This window comes from Oncorhynchus mykiss, chromosome 9 (genome assembly GCF_013265735.2).
Source record: "Oncorhynchus mykiss isolate Arlee chromosome 9, USDA_OmykA_1.1, whole genome shotgun sequence".
In the NCBI taxonomy this organism is placed as follows: domain Eukaryota; kingdom Metazoa; phylum Chordata; class Actinopteri; order Salmoniformes; family Salmonidae; genus Oncorhynchus; species Oncorhynchus mykiss.
The window spans coordinates 73,762,641-73,770,241 of record NC_048573.1 but is presented as its reverse complement, the minus strand read 5'-3'; the positions used below and the strand labels follow the sequence as shown (position 1 = coordinate 73,770,241).

The 7,601-nt window shown below is 42.0% G+C and overlaps 1 protein-coding gene across 1 annotated transcript in view; it reads left to right on the top strand.

The window, feature by feature from the left end:
- LOC110531283 (CDK5 and ABL1 enzyme substrate 2) overlaps positions 1–944 on the top strand; it is a 64,714-nt gene extending 63,770 nt beyond the window's left edge. The window contains exon 9 of the mRNA XM_036989000.1: positions 1–944. This exon is cut by the window's left edge and continues 677 nt beyond it. The gene's annotated coding sequence lies outside the window, so the exon portion shown is untranslated.
- The last annotated feature ends 6,657 nt before the right edge of the window (positions 945–7,601 follow it).

Below are 7,601 nucleotides of genomic sequence, written 5' to 3'. Positions count from 1 at the left end.
ACATTTGCTGGTATTATTATCAACATGCAGTATATAGTTACTACACTTTCTAAACCTGAACGTTGCCATGCTTCCACGTGCCACAAGGGGGTGCTACGGTTCAGCAGTAGCATTGCAAGAATACCAGTTATTCTTCATACACACTTATAGGGCTGACCTAAACTGTACCGTTCTGGTTCGGGTTTTCTTCTCTCTTCACATGGTCCGTTCCAGCAGGGTTCCAGCAGGGTCCCCAGCAGGGTTCCAGCAGGGTCCCAGCAGGGTCCCCAGCAGGGTCCCCAGCAGGGTCCCCAGCAGGGTTCCAGCAGGGTTCCAGCAGGGTCCCCAGCAGGGTCCCCAGCAGGGTTCCAGCAGGGTTCCAGCAGGGTCCCCAGCAGGGTCCCCAGCAGGGTTCCAGCAGGGTCCCCAGCAGGGTTCAGGCAGCTTTGGTGGACGTGTCACCAGGCCAGTTTGGCTCGGTTTGGTCTTATATGTGGGAATCGAACATAAGAGTAACACACAAACCAGGGAAGGACCTTCTACATCACCTTCCTGCCAGGGTGTTAAAGGGAAAACAAATACAAGAAACATCAGATTTAACCAAAAAAATCAGTTTCATTTATTTATCCTGTTTTAAAATGTATATTTATTATATTTGATTTATTTATTTGAAAAATAAGGGATGTTTATATTAGAACCAAACCAGTTCATTATTCTGCACCTCTTTGTGGTGTACCTCACATAACTTTTCTTCCAGCATTATAACCAAGCGTCCCTTAGTAAGGTGTCATCCCAAATAGAGCCCTATCCCCTAACCAAGCGTCCTTTAGTAAGGTGTCATCCCAAATAGAGCCCTATTCCCTAACCAAACGTCCCTTAGTAAGGTGTCATCCCAAATAGAGCCCTATTCCCTAACCAAACGTCCCTTAGTAAGGTGTCATCCCAAATAGAGCCCTATTCCCTAACCAAGCGTCCCTTAGTAAGGTGTCATCCCAAATAGAGCCCTATTCCCTAACCAAGCGTCCCTTAGTAAGGTGTCATCCCAAATAGAGCCCTATCCCCTATGGTACTCTTTGTGTATTGAAGTGATGGTGGTGATTGTTGCTATGAAAAGAGCCTGATCTTCCTAACCTTGTTACTGAGTTACTACAGCATATATATATATATATAGTAACATAGTATAGTGTTATATATATAGTGTTATATATAGTAACTCATATATATATATATATATATATATATATGAGTTACTATATATAACACTATATATATAACACTATACTATGTTACTATATATATATATATATATATATATACACAGAGATATACAGTGTATTATTCAACTCTATGTTAGAGGTGACATTGACTACAATGATCTAAGCTCATTCTTTGGTGCGTTGGTTGCAGTTCCTCCTCCGAAGCATGTTTTAATGTTTACGTGTGTCTTAACATGTGCCACCGTATATATCCCATCGCTTGGCATCCTAAATGGCACACTATTCCCTATGTAGTGCACTACTTCTGACCAGAAATACTATATATATATATATATATATATAATAGCACTATATAGGCTGATAGGGTGTCATTTGGGACAAATACCTTGTTATAAAGTTCATTTAAATGTTTCTTCATTTTACATTGAACTGTTTTAGACTTTTAAATTTTTTTGTACCACATTTATTTATTGTTGTTGTTTTCTTCTTCAGTACGCTATGAAGGTCGTTGAGGTCGTATGTTTGACCCTGTACTTATCGTATTGCTATTTCCTTGTCTTCCATTTCAATGTGTTTTTCATTTAATTCAGTCTCTGTTATAGTTTCCATTCAGTGTCTAAGTTAAAATGTTATTTTAAAGAGTGACAACTTTGCTCAGTCACACTGTTATAATCATTGTTCTTGTGGTTATAGTAATGTTATAAACAGTTTAGATTTGTTTGTTTTCAGTTAGAAGTTAGGCCTTGGCTAAGTTATGTTTTTCATGTCAGTCAGAAGTTAGGCCTTGGTTAAGTTACGTTTTTCATGTCAGTCAGAAGTTAGGCCTTGGTTAAGTTACGTTTTTCAAGTCAATCAGAAGTTAGGCCTTGGTTAAGTTACGTTTTTCATGTCAGTCAGAAGTTAGGCCTTGGTTAAGTTATGTTTTTCATGTCAGTTAGAAGTTAGGCCTTGGTTAAGTTACGTTTTTCATGTCAGTCAGAAGTTAGGCCTTGGTTAAGTTATGTTTTTCATGTCAGTTAGAAGTTAGGCCTTGGTTAAGTTATGTTTTTCATGTCAGTCAGAAGTTAGGCCTTGGTTAAGTTATGTTTTTCATGTCAGTTAGAAGTTAGGCCTTGGTTAAGTTATGTTTTTCATGTCAGTCAGAAGTTAGGCCTTGGTTAAGTTACGTTTTTCATGTCAGTCAGAAGTTAGGCCTTGGTTAAGTTACGTTTTTCAAGTCAATCAGAAGTTAGGCCTTGGTTAAGTTACGTTTTTCATGTCAGTCAGAAGTTAGGCCTTGGTTAAGTTATGTTTTTCATGTCAGTTAGAAGTTAGGCCTTGGTTAAGTTATGTTTTTCAAGTCAGTCAGAAGTTAGGCCTTGGTTAAGTTATGTTTTTCATGTCAGTCAGAAGTTAGGCCTTGGTTAAGTTACGTTTTTCATGTCAGTCAGAAGTTAGGCCTTGGTTAAGTTACGTTTTTCATGTCAGTCAGAAGTTAGGCCTTGGTTAAGTTACGTTTTTCATGTCAGTCAGAAGTCAGGCCTTGGTTAAGTTACGTTTTTCAAGTCAATCAGAAGTTAGGCCTTTGGTTAAGTTACGTTTTTCAAAAAGGGAGTTTTTTGTTGTTGCCACATTCCCCAAAGAGATACTGTGAACAGAATCATACATTTGCAATGTGTTGTCAGACAGTATGGTTCATTCTAACAGTAGAATAGAGTATAGATATGTCCAGGATGGTGTGTCTGTGTGTGTCTGTGTGTGTCTGTCTGTCTGTCTGTGTCTGTCTGTGTGTGTCTGTGTGTGTCTGTGTGTGTCTGTGTGTGTCTGTGTGTGTCTGTGTGTGTCTGTGTGTGTGTGCCTGTCTGTGTGCCTGTCTGTGTGTCTGTCTGTGTCTGTGTGTGCCTGTGTGTGCCTGTGTGTGCCTGTGTGTGCCTGTGTGTGTCTGTGTGTGTCTGTGTGTGTCTGTGTTACTACTATGCGTTAACACTGTGAACGTCGGTGTAGTGAGCGTTGTTATAGCGCCATCTAGTGGGCAACGTTGCAATAACAGTACAGAGGAGATGTCCAATGAATGATGATTTGAGGAAATGGACAACCCTAATATTTTTGATCATTCTACATGTTGTGTTTTAAATAGCTGTCTGACAGAAGACAAAGACAACGAAATAAAGTGCCTGAGCAATATGACAAGAACGGCGTCACAAATAGCACCCTATTCCGTACATATTTGCCCACTTTCGACCAAAGCCCAATGGGCCCTGGTCTAAATCAGTGCACTATAAAGAGAATAGGGTGGCATTTGGGATGCATACAATATCTCTATACAGATAAAGACTGATTTACTGTGTGTGATTTATTTATTTTTGACATTTTATTTCACGCAGGGGGGAGAACAATCACAAATTCTGTCAGAAAATACTGTCGGTGTTCCTTCAATCGTAACTTTCTCTTCAAAGTGGGCTGTTTTTAAACACGGCGTTGTTGTAGAAAAGCATTGTTGGTATTTTTTTTTTTATACGTTGAGACACTGACTTTACTTTGACCAAAAACTCTGAATCTCTGGCAACCGGCCACAGTGCTTCCAATGCCCCAGAGACTGAATACAGATTCTGAATCTCTGGCAACCGGCCACAGTGCTTCCAATGCCCCAGAGACTGAATACAGATTCTGAATCTCTGGCAACCGGCCACAGTGCTTCCAATGCCCCAGAGACTGAATACAGATTCTGAATCTCTGGCAACCGGCCACAGTGCTTCCAATGCCCCAGAGACTGAATACAGGTTCTGAATCTCTGGCAACCGGCCACAGTGCTTCCAATGCCCCAGAGACTGAATACAGATTCTGAATCTCTGGCAACCGGCCACAGTGCTTCCAATGCCCCAGAGACTGAATACAGATTCTGAATCTCTGGCAACCGGCCACAGTGCTTCCAATGCCCCAGAGACTGAATACAGATTCTGAATCTCTGGCAACCGGCCACAGTGCTTCCAATGCCCCAGAGACTGAATACAGATTCTGAATCTCTGGCAACCGGCCACAGTGCTTCCAATGCCCCAGAGACTGATCACAGATTCTGAATCTCTGGCAACCGGCCACAGTGCTTCCAATGCCCCAGAGACTGAATACAGATTCTGAATCTCTGGCAACCGGCCACAGTGCTTCCAATGCCCCAGAGACTGAATACAGATTCTGAATCTCTGGCAACCGGCCACAGTGCTTCCAATGCCCCAGAGACTGAATACAGATTCTGAATCTCTGGCAACCGGCCACAGTGCTTCCAATGCCCCAGAGACTGAATACAGATTCTGAATCTCTGGCAACCGGCCACAGTGCTTCCAATGCCCCAGAGACTGAATACAGATTCTGAATCTCTGGCAACCGGCCACAGTGCTTCCAATGCCCCAGAGACTGAATACAGATTCTGAATCTCTGGCAACCGGCCACAGTGCTTCCAATGCCCCAGAGACTGAATACAGATTCTGAATCTCTGGCAACCGGCCACAGTGCTTCCAATGCCCCAGAGACTGATCACAGATTCTGAATCTCTGGCAACCGGCCACAGTGCTTCCAATGCCCCAGAGACTGAATACAGATTCTGAATCTCTGGCAACCGGCCACAGTGCTTCCAATGCCCCAGAGACTGATCACAGATTTTTCTAAGGCATGTTCACGATCAATTTCACACTGACTGATCTGCAAATTATATTTTTTAAATAACTACTCCCTGTTTATATATATATATATAGATCAGTCAGTCTGTCGTCATTTCCTTACAATGCATCACAACGTCTAAAACACAGCCATCAGTACACCTTTTTCAGGTACCACTGACTTCAGTCACAATAAGTCCTTCTCTAGTCTGGGTGCCGATCTGTTTTAAACATATTCACGATTCTATAAGGAGTTTGGCAAGAGAGCAGAAACCCGTTGGAGTTGATGAGACAAGGTCGCAACTGTGTAGCTCACCAACTGTGTTACTGATATTATACCACTTACTCTGTGTCACATCAAGGGAAGGAGGGCGTGTCACATCAAGGGAAGGAGGGCGTGTCACATCAAGGGAAAGAGGGCGTGTCACATCAAGGGAAGGGAAGGAGGGCGTGTCACATCAAGGGAAGGGAAGGAGGGCGTGTCACATCAAGGGAAGGAGAGCGTGTCACATCAAGGGAAGGAGGGCGTGTCACATCAAGGGAAGGAGGGCGTGTCACATCAAGGGAAAGAGGGTGTGTCACATCAAGGGAAGGGAAGGAGAGCGTGTCACATTAAGGGAAGGAGGGCGTGTCACATTAAGGGAAGGAGGGCGTGTCACATTAAGGGAAGGAGGGCGTGTCACATTAAGGGAAGGAGGGCGTGTCACAGTAAGGGAAGGAGGGCGTGTCATATTAAGGGAAGGTGGGCGTGTCACATCCAGGGAAGGTGGGCGTGTCTGTGACATTCTTTTGACCAAAGTGCAGGACCGTTTTTATAATGGTATCCCCTAAATGTTGTCCCCTTTTGTTGTTTGTGAATTCTTTGTTATAAGCATAAAATGTAAATGTATTATTGTCAGTATGACAGAAGAATAAATCTAATATATTTTCTGACTGGACTGATGTTGTTTTCTGTTTCGAAGCTATTGGCTGGAATAAACTTAAGAAGTCAGTTGAGTTATCTTGAGATTTACATAGAAGTCAGTTGAGTGAGTTATCTTGAGACTTACATAGAAGTCAGTTGAGTGAGTTATCTTGAGACTTACATAGAAGTCAGTTGAGTTATCTTGAGATTTACATAGATGTCAGTTGAGTTATCTTGAGATTTACATAGAAGTCAGTTGAGTTATCTTGAGACTTACATAGATGTCAGTTGAGTTATCTTGAGATTTACATAGAAGTCAGTTGAGTTATCTTGAGACTTACATAGAAGTCAGTTGAGTTATCTTGAGATTTACATAGAAGTCAGTTGAGTTATCTTGAGACTTACATAGATGTCAGTTGAGTTATCTTGAGACTTACATAGATGTCAGTTGAGTTATCTTGAGATTTACATAGATGTCAGTTGAGTGAGTTGCGCAGCAACCTAGAAGAGACAAAACCATGGATGAATATTTCTGCATAATTTTTGGACAGAAAGTTTCTGATTTTTGCAATGTTACGTAGATGGAAAAAAGCTGTCCTTGAAACAGTCTTGATATGTTCGTCAAAAGAGACATCAGGGTCCAGAGTAACGCCGAGGTCCTTTCGTTTTATTTGAGATGACTGTACAACCATCAAGATTAATTGTCAGATTCAACAGAAGATCTCTTTGTTTCTTGGGACCTAGAAATAGCATCTCTGTTTTGTCTGAGTTGCTGAGCAACTCACTGCCTTCCTGAAAACAAACAATGTACACGAAATGCTTCAGTCTGGTTTTAGACCCCATTATAGCACAGAGTGCGTCAGATCAAGGCTCTGCATCTGTCCTCGTGCTCCTAGACCTTAGTGCTGCTTTTGATACCATCACCACATTCTTTTGGAGAGATTGGTAACCCAAATTGGTCTACACGGACAAGTTCTGGCCTGGATTAGATCTTATCTGTCGGAAAGATATCAGTTTGTCTCTGTGGATGGTTTGTCCACTGAAGCCTGTGTTTCAGACAAGGAAGTGGATGGTGGCAAATGTTCTACTTTTAAACTTGGACAAAACAGAGATGCTAGTTCTAGAATAAAATATTTACTAAGTAGACTAAAATAAAAAGTAATAATAAGAAAAGATATTCAGACCATTTGCTAGTAGACTTGAAACTGAGCACAAGTGCATCCTGTTTCCAGTCTACAACTTGATTGGAGTCCACCTGTGGTAAATTAAATTGATTAGACATGTTTTGGAAAGACACACACCTGTCTATATAAGGTCCCACAGTTGACAGTGCATGTCAGAGCAAGAGCAGGATTTCAATCTGAAACGGAATAAGTTTGGAACCACCAAGACTCTTCCTCTTCCTTTCTTCTGGCCGCCCGGCCAAACTGTGCAATCGAGGGAGAAGGGCCTTGGTGACCAAGAACCCGAGGGTCACTCTGACAGAGCTCCAGAGTTCCTCTGTGGAGATGGGAGAATCTTCCAGAAGAACAACCATATCTGCAGCACTCCACCAATCAGGTCTTGTTTATTAAGGCCTTTTTTTTTGCCTTTGAATGAGTAGGTAGCCAAACTGTTTGACTGGTACTGTATATAAAATGCACTATGAACAGACATGCTGCTCTGTGATCTGAGATAGACAAAATAACAAAATACTAAATTTGCTTATCAATGGTGTGATCAGGGAACTCGACTAACAAACAGCGTGGGGATTTTCTCATGACATCCTTTCCATTAGGTATCCCTCTGTGGTCTATTTCTAACTGTGCTGAGTAGGTTTACTAATATCTGTGGTCAGGTTATCCTTCACATCTCATTTCCATTGGCCATGCC